Raw genomic sequence first — 16,390 nt, 5'->3', positions numbered from 1 at the left:
GACCCGCCATTTACCGGAGAGAAAGGAACTGAAAGACATTACTTATTATATTGCCATGATGTAATTAGATATGTTTTCATTAGCTGTGCTGCATATTTCATCACATTGTGCATCAACGTATAGCTCAGGAGAAAGAAAAAGAGGATGCACATCAGAATACTGATGAGAAAAAAGGCAGAGAAGAAATACAGAAGTAAGAAGTTGAACTTGTACATTTAAAATGTGCCTTTTGATGAAGCATAACCCAAAATAGTCGTTATTAATTTAAGCGCTCCACAAACAAACTTCTCATAATCTTTACATGCTGAGAGTTTATTGCTGTTGCCCTTAATATATCCTGAAATATACTGCAACTTGTGGCTACACATGGATGGAACGAGTAAGCGTAAATTAAACATGAGATTCAGTTGCTGACTTAGCCACTTCTGTTCTAAACCATTGCCTGTATGTACAGTGCACCAGCCTGCAGCTGGTTTATGCGTTAGGGTTAGTATTCCTAAAACTTTGACCATAAAGTGTGATGTATGAGCACAGAGCAGACACACTGCACTTGCCTAACATTACAAACGGGTAACCAAGATCACTCAGTTCAGGTTTTACAGTTGTGTTCGTGAATTATTGCAGTTTATATGCCAAGGGGGAAAAAAGGGGGGGGGGGGGAACATGGTTGGACAGCCCAATCTCACTTTAAGGTCATCAAATACTGTAAAAAAACAAAAACAACAGAAACCTCCACCCCCCAAAAAACCCTCCAAAACAAAACATGGAAGCTTGCGAGGTGTCCTTTGCTGTTGTGCCATTAAACATCCCCTGCGGCAAATGGTGAGCCTGGTCCCATTCCCAGTTTGTTACATATGGGTTTCTGTTCAAGACCTGTGACATTTAAATGCACTGCTTTCAGGTAATTTTTCCAGCTACAAGGATCATTTTGTAAAGACGGTTCATTTAAACCAGACCACAGCAAGTGAAAACAACGAGAAACACAATGCAAAGCACTAAGCTTCTAAATGTGACAAACTAGTGATTTATGCCACTGCCAACTGCCCTGCCCTTTTATGCAGAATTTGTTGCGCTTTCAAACAACACTGTTAGCTCCCTGCAGTCAGTATTGCAGAATCCAAAGCACCGACACCGAATCTTTGTGACTCTCGCAGCTTCTTACACGGCAGCAATATTTGACACCCTGGGATGAAAACACATTGAGATAGGGGCGTGTCTTTGTTACTGTATAACTAGAATAGAGGTCTCCAAGCCCATGGGCTGGACAAAACAAAAATTGCTATGATGCATTAACTGAAAAAAAACCCCAAACTAGTAATGACTTTATTATATATGTACTTATAAGTCTTAGTTGTTTAGCCATAAGCTCATTTAGCCTGGTTGTTGCTCAGTCTTGTTGCTACAGGCAACTAAGCCCCTTTATTATGGGCCTGTTTCTCTAACAGTTTCCCTCCTCAGAACATTAACCGATAAGTGTTTGACATATTGATTACTATAATGCTGCTATAATGATGTGAAAACATCATCATTGTAGCTTCCATCCATTTGTGCATCAGTCCTCTTCCACGTATCCAATTCATGTTCATAGTTGGGCGTGACCCTATCCCAGCTGTCACTGGACAGGAGGTGGGGCACACCCTGGACAGCTTGGCAATTAATCTATATAGCTAACACAGAGAAACAGACAACATTTCACGCTCACATTCACACCTATGCCTAATTTAAAATCACCAATTGATCTAACATGCATGGCATGCAAAATCCCCGCACAGGCTGAGAGAGAACCCACGAGCCTCAGCCGGCCAGTGGATTCAAACCCAGAACCTTCTTGCAAGCAACAGTTCTAACAACCCGCTACTGTTCCGCCACCGCTTTTTTCTATCCCTTATTTCTTTTATGTTATGTTTTAATGCAGACACACTCCAATGGAAGCATCAGGGGCAACTTCTGCCCAAGGATACTTTGACATGCAGACAAGAGGAGCTCAGGATGAAACCAACCTCCTAATCAATAGATGACCTGCTCTACCTGCTGAGCCACAGCTGCTCTAATATTTGTATACAAAAAGGCATGAAGTGAGTGTAGGGCAGCAAGTCACAATATGCGATGTCTCTTTGAGTTTTGGGTCAAAAGGTAGCAAGGTTGAAGATCAGAACTGGTAATGAATGGTTTTAAGGAAATGCCTTTATGCATCCATTGCATTCCCACATCACCTGAAATGTTATCCGAGCAGGGAATTGAATGGGAGGTGCTCTTGCCTCTGTCAGTAACCAGCACTGAGAAGCCCTTGAGCAAACTACTTAACCCTGGTCGGTCCCAGTGGAGCTGCTCCGGGCCTGTGCTGGTGCTGAGTGGCTGTACAGTGCAATTCCCCAGCATGAGTGTGAAGCAGAGTGTTGCTGAAAATGAAAATTAGTGATTTGTGCAAGCCTTCATGGGTGAATAAGGGTGAAAGCCAGTAGAAAGCAGTCCAGCAACATTAAATTTGTTCCTTTCCATCTAGTAATTATGTGGGTGTGATGGCACATGGGTTAAGAGATGAAGAAAAATACTGCGAGGGAGATATTTTATAACGTAATAGCTAAATATCAAAAGGCCAAAACTGCCTTTATCTTCAGTGCCACAATTCTTTTATCCACATCTTAATAAATGTGCAGTGAGAGATCACACAGCTCTAAGGACCGAGACACTGCAATAATTAACTGCTCCTTCATATTTTTTTCACAGGAACAAAAGATCAGTACATGTAGCTTAGGAAGAAAATGTGTAGAAGAAATGTAGTGCACCTGTTTAATGATGTTTTCAGCTTAACATTTTTTTTTGTAAATTAGACACACGGATAAAATGTCGGTGCCTTGAAAGGTACCGGTGGTTTGAGCTTACACAATGACCCGTATAACCATAAAGGATATCACTTTATCCTTTGGGGACCAGTAATGCACAATGGTGTGCTTAATGTGGTTCGATCACAATAATTACTTAATGGAAAATTCTGTTTGGGGGCAAATTTTATTCTTGTTTGTTCAAGGCTGTTGAATAAGTCGCTCAAACACTTCAAAATTCAAAAATACTTTAATAACATAACACCGCTGCTCATATGTCAATCATTTGTCGCTAAACATCGGATTTTCTTGTTTGCATTACGTGAAAGTGACAGCAGCGGCACTATCAAAAGTTACAGCACCATCAACACCCTCAGCATCACAGCATAACTGACATGCCACAAACACCATCATCGGCAGAACATAACAAATCATCATTATTCAGTGTTGGTAATATTCCTTCTGCATAAATCATTATAGTGATATCATTAGAATCATGTAGCTGATCGACCTGCTTTGTATGCACAGAACCGGCTCCTTTCACCTTGTTAAAGAAAAATGGATTTTTGTCAGAGTATTATGAGCAACATGTGCTGACACTGCACATGTACTTATAAGCAACAATGGACTACATTGTTAATAACACCAGGGGTACCTTTAAAATGAGGCATGCTTTCTGAAGCTTTGCACTAATCACTATTGTGTGATGTCACGGTGGAAATTTATACCAATGGCAATTGTGCTATTGTTATCATTCTCCAGCTAAATCTGCCTGCTTTATATGCAGAGACGATTGAGCTCAGTCCAACCGTAAAATGACAGCTCGTTATGTGAGGGAAAATGGATTTTACCATGTTGTGGTATTGCTAGGGACCCTGAGACAATACTATCAATACTGTCACATTTTGAATTGGTTCTTGTGTGAAATGTGAAATGCTTGAATAACGGCCTATTGATTGGTAGGCCACTGCCAGCAACTCTGTTGTGTACATGTTTGACTGCATGCACACAACCTCTAGAATGTGATAATAGTTTGTATTGATTTATTTTGATGAATTGCATTCATTTCTGAAAAGTGATTTTTCTGAAGATAAACACAAGGGGGATCTAAGAAGGGATCGGCAATAAATAATACCCAAGGAAAAAAAAAAAAACTTTGAAAGATGATATGATGACAACCACACTCCAACATCTTCTTTGATGTACAGATTGTGTATTTTGATCTTAATTAATGCAAACTACACGGTCTGCATGCTTCCTGTTAGGACCGTTCAGTGCCTCTGTGAGGATCTAAGCTACTTGTTTGCTCCGAACACATTTTTAGGAATGTGGTTGTGATATGTTGCCGTATGATTCCTGTTCTCTTTAGTTAAAACAGAAAAAAAACATAGACATGAAACAGCGTGGACTGCAGCTGTCAGCAGGAGAGACATTATTTAAGGATAAATACATTTCTCAGTTCCCCATTACTGCAGAAAATAACCACAAGTGTATTTTAATGTGTTTTTTTTTTAAACTGGTCTGCAAATGCTGTAGCCCTGTCAAACTGCTCAAATAGACACAAACAATATTTGCACACACACGTGTCATGTACAAATGCAGACAGCTTAAAATCGAGTCATCAGTGTTGTGTCTGTCATTAGCTAAAAGGCCTCAAGCTGGAGTGAAACCAGAATAATTATTCTGATTATAGTCCTCTAGCTGAGCTCTATCCAAACACATTATACTCCCCCAGATTAAAATCTGGTGTTTCATGTGGTTTCTAAATCAAGATGTTAGGATTTATTCCATGATAGCAGCCAACTGGAATCTTAGCATTACAAAAGTGGAGGAAAGACCGATTTTATGTAGTCGTATAAAAGCAACCAACAATTTTTGATATTTTGTCTGGCCAGGAGATACACATTGAAGGTACTATTTTTTACTGTCTGACTCTTCACATAGCTATTGCTCTCTGGCTTTATAGGGCAGTGTAACAGATGACCTTTACATGGGGAAACTCTGCTACAGCTGAGGAGCCTGAAGACATTCCTGACTCAAAGTTTAAGAAGCATTTTGACAGTAATGGATGTATTGAGAAGGGGTTGTCATTTCAAACTGCCCTGAAATACAAACCTTCCCCCCCTCTGGCACTCATTAAAACAGCTTAAAACACCAATGAAATGTAATAATCATATCTCATGTCAGCAAATGGGTTTGTGTGAGACAGTGATATGCATGAATGTGAGTGAACACGGCCTTGTAACTGCATGTGTTCACAAGTTTGATGCTGTCAGGATGACTGCAGTGAAATGATGCAAGCAGAATGTGATAGCGGCTTTGAGGATCAGCACAGTGGACGCAGCTGGTCGCCGTGCACACACACGCACACACTCACACACACATATATACCCACACACATTGGCAAGGACTGGTGGATCCCAGCTGTGTCAGTATTATACATGGACCAGTGTGCATTCACAGGTGCATGCGGACACAGGCAGGCCCACATAAACTCATGACACTGTATGAGTGCATAAAAGTTGATGATGCATTATCATATAGTGGTCAGCGCACACCTAAACATACACGCATGTTCATTTGCTGAAGCAAAGGGTCAGACAGGCTAGATGCCTGTCCATATCTGGCATCCTATTGTAAAATAAATACATGCTTTTGTTTGAACTATATTGCCCCTCTTTATATACACTCTTTCAACTTATTTTTGGTGCACAGTTCCTTTTAATAAATTTTATCTTCAGGCAGGTATCCTCCTCCAGCTCGCCTCTACCTCCTCCACTTCCTCACACCTCCACTCTGACTCATTACTGAGTCTAAAATAAAACGCACAGGAGATGCAGGTGCAAGTGGCGGCAGTCATTTTGCAGGGGATTGGTTGGTAACTATAGGTCTATTTTTTTATCTTTGAGCTCAGACGGCCTGCTCCTACTTTAGTGCTACTCCTACAACACTTGCTCTAGACAGTCGTGCATTTTCCACTTCTCTGAAAACACTTGTTTCTTTGTCAGCTACTCTGAATTATCTCTGTGGTTAGATAAGCCAGAAAGGCTTTAGTCAATATATTTTCTCCATGTCCAACAGCAAGAACGTGTCCTATGTTCAGAATCTAGATTTTCACTGGCTTGAAGTTATACTGAGCTAATGCACAGCAAATCAATCTTTTGACTCTGTAGTTGTTAGCACTAATTTATATGCCATGCTGCAGAATATCAGAGCTTTAAATTCCATTTATCACACAATACAAGTACATGTTAGAGTGCATACAATTAAATGCATATTTAAAATTCAGTTGCTGAACAAAGCTAAAATCACTGGAAAACTTAACTCGGTGCTAACACTAAATCTGCAGAAGGTGTGAACAGCAGGCGCAGGTGTAAGGTCACTGTTAGACATGTTGATACCGTCTGCTTTTAAAAGGAGAGTTTGATCTTAACAGTCATGACAAGATGGAGAACTGTGTAGTTTCAAGAGTATTGATTTTTTTTCCCTTCAGAGCCTCTAATTGATTTATTTTTACATTCTTAAAGTATGTAGCAAATCTTTTCTTCAGTAATACTCTGAAAAACCATTAGGACCAAGTACAACACCTGTAATGACTTTTTCCTCAAACACCATACATTGCATGCACAATTACAAGTTCACAAAATGCATTAGTTTTCCACCAAAGTGGGCAAACTGCTCATCCCTGTCTGTAAAAATGTGCTGCTCTACCAGGCTGCACAAGCAAATTGTCACTGTGTCTTAATGACACTGCAGGTTCGTTACGTGACATGGAAAGTCTACAAGGACACTTGTCCTGTGAGCTGATTTTATTGCCTAGACTTTGTAATTACATTTCAAGTCCATGGAGCACTGGCAATTTGATGGCAACATACTGTAGATGGGCAATTTGGCTGAAACCTGAGCTATCAGTATTGTCTTCGGAGATGCTACATTGATTCTGCCCTCCTATTTGATTTTGTACCTGGGAGAAAGTACAAAAACCTATTTTAAAGTCATCGTGTTCCTCACACTCAGCATTTCAATGCTTCTTCATTTTCATTAATGTACAGAGCCTTAATTAGCAACTGCACATTCGTATTTGGACTAAATGGTTTTTGCTCTGTGTATATCTGTTGTTTCTGCAGGTTTCATTGGATTAGTATTTCCTCCTTTCCATTTATATCACATATTAAATACAATAAGGAAGGTATAACTCTCATTTTACTAATCAAAGATAATTATGTGTAAATGTGGAGTGGAGGATATATGAAAGTGGGACACCAAGCAGTTCGAACAAAGTTTCATTTGGTAATGCTGTTTATGATAGACCTCTAGTTTTTTTCTGTATTCTAATTTTGTATTGTACTACTAGAATATATTATTACTATAGCCTGACCAGTATGTCAGTGTAACTGGTTTATTGGCTAGCTATTTGCTGATATGTTGGTTTTGGCATTTATAACAGCCAACAAATGAAAATCAGAAAAGGTAAAGTAGAGACAAGGGAAACATGCTTGATAATAATATAGTTTTATCAACGCAAGAGGGCAACATGTTTGGAACACGACAAAAACTAAAAGCAACTGATCTAAGCAGAGTCAGGTAGAGTGTAGACAGGTAATGCAAGACTTGTAGCATTAAAACAAGAATATGTTTAACCTTTCTTGCCATATTGCTTTAGGAAAAACGTAAAAAATAACTACACATAACAAATATCAAGAAAATCTGTTTGTTTCATGTGTCGGAGAGAAATAAACAGCCGATATATTGGATTTTTAGGCCACCAAATATCTGAAATCATGTGATTTTTTTTTTTTTAAATAATATTTGCACATTTAATTCCTAAGCAACAATATAACACTACGACAATACAAGGCTTTCATTACATGTACTAGTTGCATGAAGGCAGAAAACAAGTCATTGTGGTCTGTTGCTAGGTGGTTGCCAGGCACCTTGATGGCTAGAGGTTTGGATAATTGAGGTTTTGTGGATATAAATGGGAAGTTATTATCTATGATATAAATATGTTATTTTTATAAGGTGTTATAGTGTTGCTGCTTTTATAAAAAGGTTAAGGTTATTTTAGCCCATTACTAACAGTTTGCTTGGCAACATGCTGTCATCATCAAGATCAAGATGTGCATGTGTGCCAAGTTTGGTTTCTCAACTCTTGATCGTGTAGGAAAAGTTGGCAGACAAAAAAGCTCAAACACAGACAAAGATTTTTTTTTATATTATAGTAAGATGTCTGTAAAACATTGATAAGGATTAAAGTAAAAATCAATAAAATTAGTCAGTAAGTAATTAATTCACATATTTTTTGGTTTATTTTGTGCTGTTGTTTTTGGCAGTTTAATAAAATAATAATACCTGCATACTAAAGTATCCTTGTGAGGCTTTCAGATTATTCTTACACAGCTACTCAGTTCTCACAGAGCTGACAACGATCACCTTCAAGTTGGCCTTCTTTTTAATTTCAACCACACACACAAGTTTCTCAGACTCATCCTATGTGTTAGTGACACTCTCTAGTAACAGATACAGACTCAGTAGGTGGAACAAATGACCAACCATGTGGTCACATCATTATTGGTTCCATTACTGGTACCAATGCAGTGATGTTCAAAAGTTACACTCTAATTTTACTCTGCATCTATGTGCAAAGACTGCAATCTACATGCAGCGAGTACTTACACAAGCAATTAATGAAGATGTGTAATAGTGACAATATGAGTGAAGGGAGAGATACATTGCAGGTGACTTGCTGACTTAGAGAGACAGAGAGAAATGAGCAACAGTCATTTAACTGACAGGCTGAGAAGGAGGGATGAAGAGCAAAGGAAGAGAGAGGTGGTGGATAAAGAGAACTCAAGAGAGAAGAGGAGAAGAACCCAGGAGGGGGAAAAAAAATGCTTTTTACATATTCAGTTCTGCATGGCTGGACCACTTATGTATGTATGTGCACACCCAGTTATGACTTGCCTCACTTGTCAATGATTTTCATTTAGATAGTTTGTTATTGTATGACACGCTCTCTTACTCATATAGCAGTTCAGGCACAAGTTCACACACAAATATGTACTCGCATGAATATATGATAATCTCTCACAAAACCAGCTTGGCAGTGTGCAGTTACTCGTTAAAGTCTGTTTGTGGCATATAAAACGATCAGCCAACCTCAAACCTGACTTAAAAATGAAAGTCTGCAATCATATAGCTTCGGCTGACACAGCATCACACGTGTAAACATATGGCAACATGACATCCACAGATATCTGGCAACAGTGGGAAGGAAAAACTCCCTTTTAACAGGAAGAAACCTCTAACAGAACCAGGCTCAAGAAGGGGCGACCATGTGCCTCACCACACCCCATGGGGTAAGTGGAGGAAGACAGGACAAAGATACGGTGTGCCTTGAAAATGGCAAGAATCCTTCAGTAGCCACTCATAAGTGCATCCAAGAAAGGCTGCATAGTTTAGTAGTCAGCCTACTTTGGCGGTTATAGGTGTAACATTCAGTATATTTTGACTTAATCAACTAGTAAATAACATAAATAAGAATATGTGAGATTCTGTGGGTCATGCGCCAAATATTCCGGTGGCCAATACAGTGCCCTGAAGAGTAAGAACATTGCTCTGCTCCCAGAACAGCAACAAAAGCCTGTCAGCTTTTCCATCAGTTTCAAACCCAAGGAAGTATTTATGCCTCTCTAACTTTTAAAGTAAGCAAAAGTAGCAAACACTTGAACGTAATATGTTATTCAATCACTGTGTTTTTTGTTCCCTAAAATGCTTCTCACAGAAATTGTGTAGTGTGCAAATACATAATTAACTTGATCATGTAGGTATTTGTTTTCTTTATGATGATTGCTGGTCTGATATACTCAGCCCTAACCCAGCTTTTTATTTACCGCTCCATCACATGGGTTCATGTAAACACAGGCTATCATTGTCCTGCCCACTAATTAATGAGTCCAGTCAGAGTGCTGGATGCCTGCACGCGCATTCTGCCTCCTCAGAGAAAACCGCAGACAGCCCCGTGAATCACTGCATTCAAATAGTCTCATGGTAAAAGAGCAAAAATGATTGAATACCAAAAGGAGAAATTCATGAGCCTGGATGAGCGATGATAAATGTATTAGCACCAGATGACATTTCCATCACTACCTCATCGATCACCTAGGGGACATTTTAAATTGTGGCCCGTGTGTGCGTCTTTGTGTGTGTGTGTGATATGCAGAATCAGACTGTTTTAGAAGTGTGCCCCTACTAAACACACGCACGCATTGTGACAGATATGGGTGCAAAGAAGATGTGGAAATTTGAGATTGCTACCGTGACCCTGGTGTGTATGTGCCACAGATTTGTCTTAATTTTTTATACCTATTCACACCTACTCCTCTTACGATGTGGAGAAACTTCCACACATTGCAAAGTGGCTGAAACTTTGTACATGCAGCTGAATACACAATCACTCTGATCATATATTCTGCTGTTGTTTGCAAAATTTTTCCATGCATGCAAATGAAAGATAAAGGTGCATCTAACTCATGACAAGGAATGTGATCTGCAGATGATAGTCAAACAGTACTTTGAGAGCGATGGGAGATTGCATCCTCCTCTGATGCAAATCCCCTGTTTGCAATTTTTGAAGCTTTAGATTTTGATCTGATTATGTAGGTTATTCCTTTGCCCATGCTTCACCTTTTACCCAAATTTTATGAAATTCAGCTTGGTAGTTTTCGTATAGGCTTGCCAACAGACACACAAACAACAATGACATTTCCCCACTAAGGCAAGATGCGGAAGCATGAAGCTTTCTAGCCACAGGATGAGTTTGAAACAAGGTGCAAATGGCTCAGTAAATCTGGCTCTCACTGGCTCTCCACTCTGGCCTCTCTCTTGTTCTTTTGGTCTGTCTCTTGGTATGCAGCGACCACTCTCTTGCAGCTCAGACTCTCTTATCTAAATCTCCATTCAGACTGAGAAAGAGACAGAGCTGGGGAGAGAGAGTCAGAGATAGATAATACAGGTCACTCTCCAATGACAACTCTAAAAGGCATCTGGGGAGAGGAGAGAAAAGGAGAGCAAGGGAGCGAAAGGGGGAAAAAAGAGCTGCTGCAAAACGTTTTATGGATTTCTGTTCTAAGCTGAGACCATGGAAAACATGCAGACTTAATAAGTAGCTTGATATGAAAGTTAGTGTACATCTGGTGATTTTCCAGGCTCACAGCGTCTTAGCCATTTATTTTAAGATCCGCTGAAAGCCTGTGGCATTGATAAATCAGCAAAAATATCCACCCCGTGCCCGAGTAATGGAAAGCTAAGCTGAGCAACCATGAGCAGCATTAATGCTTATCAATGCAAGAAGGAATTTGTGCCTTTTGTATCTTTTGTCATTTTGATGCCATAAATAAGTCCTCACTCATTTTGCAGCAGTGCTGTTTTCAGTTGTTTATTCCTTTCATAAGGTCATTTTAGTCATGTTTAATTTACCACCAAAGATACGTATAAGTATTTTTATGACATCTGTTTTTTTCTCTCTCTTACTCGTCGCACCCTGTGTTAATATTTGTGACTGTTGAAAGGGAAAACTTTGTCAGTCATTTCTCAAAATAGCTGCTGATCATAATGTCAAGCAGAACCAGATGGCCTGCTTGCATAATCCTGTTTTCATTGGTAATTTTCATTTTGCAGACATCTGTAAAAAGTGTAATAGTCTAGCATGTAAAGAAACAGAGGTTGCAGATGTAGGTGTATAACTGGGTCTGTGCCAATTTTAAATGTGCAACAAAACGTATAATTGAACTATCCCAACCATAATATTCTGAGAAAGGTGAAACTGGAAAGTCATGAGCTGCACTGTGACAAATTGTGTTATCTTGAATGTTTACAGAGTATCGTGGTGGCATCAGAGCTTTTATTGTTTCCTGTCAGTTTCTATCATATAAACAAAAACTTTATTCTTATGTCATCAATCATGCTGAACGTTGAGCTCGATGTCCTAAACATACATATTTACACTTCATATTATACTATGCTTCAACACAGTGTGCGCACACACACACAGTTTATACTATTCACCACCATCCACCCCTACCCCCCTATTTTTAATCTCCTCTTCTCTCATACACATGAAAACGAGCTGATGTAAAGTGGAACTGATATCTAACGCTACACGTAGACACTAATATACATTCAAAGAGACACATACACACACCCGCACTATTTTTGAGTTATGTTTGGTCCTAATCTAGAGAAGTAGTAGAAATGAGAAAGGACCATTAGATGCATAGATGTTTGTTCTATAATTCAGCTGCTCACTGCAGCACAGCTAAGTTGGACGGCGTTTATAGATGTTCATTTATCTCTCCTGATTACTTTCAATCTTCTCTTTACTTTACCTGCTTTTCTCTGCATCTCTGGCAATACTTCTCCTCTGTCTCCCCTCTCTTTCTTCTAACCTGAGGCAGGCAGTAAACTCCTAACTAAATTGAATTTGGCATGTTCTCAAACTGCTGTCGAATATAGTGCTGGAAGCAAATGCCAGTATTTTCATTGCTCCTCCAGATCTTTTCCTATAATGATCTCTGTGCCACTGAAGCAACTTGGAAGTTGCAGTGAGAGCTATAACATGACTAGCCAGTTCCTCAAAGACAGAAATCAGCATATTAGAATCAGACAAATTCAAAAACACAATGATGAACACAGAAATCATGTTCACCCATTGTAGGCGAGGATGCACTGAGAGATACTAGAGAGGCTGTGAGAAAAGCTGGCTAGTCTGCCCACACTGCAGGCATCAAAGCCTAAAACAGGACAGTTTACTGTGTTCCAGTGCAGTAAATCTGGAAACAAATCTACTTCGTCAGGCTGTTTGCTATTACTTTTATTGGCTTTTTGAGTATGCACTGAGTAGATCTACACCCCAACACAACATTGCTTCTCAGGTATCTCTCTTTTTTTAGCATATTGATACATTTTTAGTCATTTTTCCTTCATCGGCCACCCTTTTTCTTTTCCCTTTCCCATCCCCATTCTCTATAAGCTCCTGTCAGAAGGCTGAACCATGAAGTCAGTTGTGATTCATCTCTCTTGCCTCTCTCATTCTGTATGTGCTATCAGATCTAGTTGGTATACCTATAGTAAGCCCTCCTGTCCAGGCTGAATGATTGTTAAAAGCCTATTGAGTTTCTTTGCGCTGTCCTTATACAGGTAATACGATGTGGTGTGTGCACTTAGTTTTCAATTTGTGTATGTGTGTTGGGGATCTGCATGTAATATGATGCAGTCTTTTAATTTAGGAAAAGAGATGCAGTCAGCAGGTAGAGGTTATGACCTCTGTTAGAGGACACACACTGTAACTGAACATGAAATTGATTTCAAGGTAAAGTATCAGAACATGAGAACATAATGCTAATGCCGGGGGAATATGTGACTGCAATCTCACACCTTTGTATTCTATTCTCCAATTATTATATAAACTGCACTTATAATCTACCCTAGAAAATCATTAATGCAATTCATGTTATCTACACATTTCTCCCTGCAAACTAATTGATAAACTTTGGCTACTTGATGTATGACAAAAGAGGAAAATGTTTTCATCCTCAATGAAATTAATTTGCACATTATAGGCATTATTAAAAGAAATAGCTTTAATTAATTTAATGTGTTTAATTTGATGAACCTCCAACAGGTCTTCGGGTTTTGATCAACCTGTTTTTACTCCACCGAAGAATTGCTGAGGACTTGATTGTGGTTTTGCATTAAAGTCCGTTTTGGAGCCACATTGAAACTGTCGTCTTCTTGGCAGTAATGACTCGGAGAATCACTCGTAGAGAGCTGAGCAGCAGCAGTAACTGGATCAATGAAGAGACTGCAGTTAGAAAATAGGGGTCTTTGTAATCAATTAGAACCTTAACTGCTGCTGGAATGATAAAACATCAGCCACTGGAGCATCTCCGGCCACATATGAAATTTTTTTTTCATTTTGAAAACGCTGCTTAAATATAAAGAGATCGCCCAAAAAAAATTACATTTAAACCACTGAGATATCACTGAGTTATGCCCAAACTTATTCACATACAATGAATAGTTTATTGTATCGAGTGAGAACTTGGGATATCTCAGTTCATCATCTGAAACAAGCCATTTCAGCTCTTCATTCTTTAGGGCCATTTTTCCTTTAAGCCAAATTTCTTCTGATACGACTGCCCCTCTTCAGAAATAAAAACATTTAAACAGCAGATGAGTTGTGGTTACAACGTTGGTCGTGTTTAATATGGACACTGAGTATTGTAGCTATATATAGATAAGCTATAAAAGACCCTCTTCAATTTTTAAATTTTAGGTCCCAACTTTCATTGCTCCCAAATATCCAGCTGATGTGTTTTCTGTTGGAATAAAACCGATAACAGCAGGGCAATTTGAAGTCAAAGACTCATTTTGCTGCACCATGCAGCCCAAATCAAGACTTTGTGTACGAGGTAGATTTGCTTTCAGTTTGCGTGTGTCCTTCAGCTTTATCCTGCACTGCTTTTAATTCTTTTGTTTTTCTTATTTGCCTGATCAAAAGGCTACAGGCCAGGTCCAAACACTCTGCAAGTGTCAAATATTTTTCCACTTAATTGGCTGCTATTATACTGCCTCATGTCAACACTTTGTCATGTTTCTCTTCTGTCTGGAAGTTTAACTGCCAGTTATCCATCTGTAATGTTAATGGGAACCTGAAGCTATCTACACATGGTGATGCAGCAGGTGTGAGCCTACCTTTGCTTAAACAAGTAAATATGTTTCATCGTCTCTTTTAAATGCACCGTGGCAAGTAGGAAGTTTTTTGCAAATACATACAGTGGGGCAAAAAAGTATTTAGTCAGCCACCGATTGTGCAAGTTCCCCCACTTAAAATGATGACAGAGGTCAGTAATTTGCACCAGAGGTACACTTCAACTGTGAGAGATAGAATGTGAAAAAAAAATCCATGAATTAACATGGTAGGATTTGTAAAGAATTTATTCGTAAATTAGGGTGGAAAATAAGTATTTGGTCACCTCAAACATGGAAAATCTCTGGCTCTCACAGACCTGTAACGTCTTCTGTAAGAAGCTTTTCTGTCCCCCACTTGTTACCTGTATGAATGGCACCTGTTTGAACTCATCATCTGTATAAAAGACACCTGTCCACAGCCTCAAACAGTCAGACTCCAAACTCCGCCATGGCCAAGACCAAAGAGCTTTCGAAGGACACCAGGAAAAGTATTGTAGACCTGCACCAGACTGGGAAGAGTGAATCTACAATAGGCAAGCAGCTTGGTGTGAAAAAATCAACTGTGGGAGCAATCATCAGAAAATGGAAGACATACAAGACCACTGATAATCTCCCTCGATCTGGGGCTCCACGCAAGATCTCATCCCGTGGGGTCAAAATGATCATGAGAACGGTGAGCAAAGATCCCAGAACCACACGGGGGGACCTGGTGAATGACCTGCAGAGAGCTGGGACCAAAGTAACAAAGGTCACCATCAGTAACACACTACAACGGCAGGGAATCAAATCCCGCAGTGCCAGACGTGTTCCGCTGCTGAAGCCAGTGCATGTCCAGGCCCGTCTGAAGTTTGCCAGAGAGCACATGGATGATACAGCAGAGGATTGGGAGAATGTCATGTGGTCAGATGAAACCAAAGTAGAACTTTTTGGTATAAACTCAACTCGTCGTGTTTGGAGGAAGAAGAATACTGAGTTGCATCCCAAGAACACCATACCTACTGTGAAGCATGGGGGTGGAAACGTCATGCTATGGGGCTGTTTTTCTGCCAAGGGGACAGGACGACTGATCCGTGTTAAGGACAGAATGAATGGGGCCATGTATCGTGAGATTTTGAGCCAAAACCTCCTTCCATCAGTGAGAACTTTGAAGATGAAACGAGGCTGGGTCTTCCAACATGACAATGATCCAAAACACACCGCCCGGGCAACAAAGGAGTGGCTCCGTAAGAAGCATTTGAAAGTCCTGGAGTGGCCTAGCCAGTCTCCAGACCTCAACCCCATAGAAAATCTGTGGCGGGAGTTGAAAGTCCGTGTTGCTCGGCGACAGCCCCAAAACATCACTGCTCTCGAGAAGATCTGCATGGAGGAATGGGCCAAAATACCAGCTACTGTGTGTGCAAACCTGGTAAAGACCTATAGTAAACGTTTGACCTCTGTTATTGCCAACAAAGGTTATGTTACAAAGTATTGAGTTGTATTTTTGTTATTGACCAAATACTTATTTTCCACCCTGATTTACGAATAAATTCTTTACAAATCCTACCATGTGAATTCATGGATTTTTTTTTTCACATTCTGTCTCTCACAGTTGAAGTGTACCTCTGGTGCAAATTACTGACCTCTGTCATCATTTTAGGTGGGGGAACTTGCACAATCGGTGGCTGACTAAATACTTTTTTGCCCCACTGTAGTTTGCACATGGGAAACGTCTTTTTTTTTCTCACTTCAAAGCAAAATACAGGAAATTGTTTTCTGTCCTAACGCCCTCTGCCCAACTCTAATCATAGTTTCTCTCCTCTCCCATTAAAAAACAATCT

At 39.7% G+C, this 16,390-nt stretch overlaps 1 protein-coding gene across 2 annotated transcripts in view; it reads right to left on the bottom strand.

The window, feature by feature from the left end:
• Positions 1-16,390, bottom strand: part of cdh11 (cadherin 11, type 2, OB-cadherin (osteoblast)) — an 88,905-nt gene that overhangs the window by 50,236 nt on the left and 22,279 nt on the right. The window lies entirely within an intron of this gene.

The sequence above is a fragment of the Simochromis diagramma genome, unplaced genomic scaffold (genome assembly GCF_900408965.1).
Source record: "Simochromis diagramma unplaced genomic scaffold, fSimDia1.1 OVJJ01000596.1, whole genome shotgun sequence".
In the NCBI taxonomy this organism is placed as follows: Eukaryota; Metazoa; Chordata; class Actinopteri; order Cichliformes; family Cichlidae; genus Simochromis; species Simochromis diagramma.
This window is presented reverse-complemented; position numbering and strand designations above follow the sequence as displayed.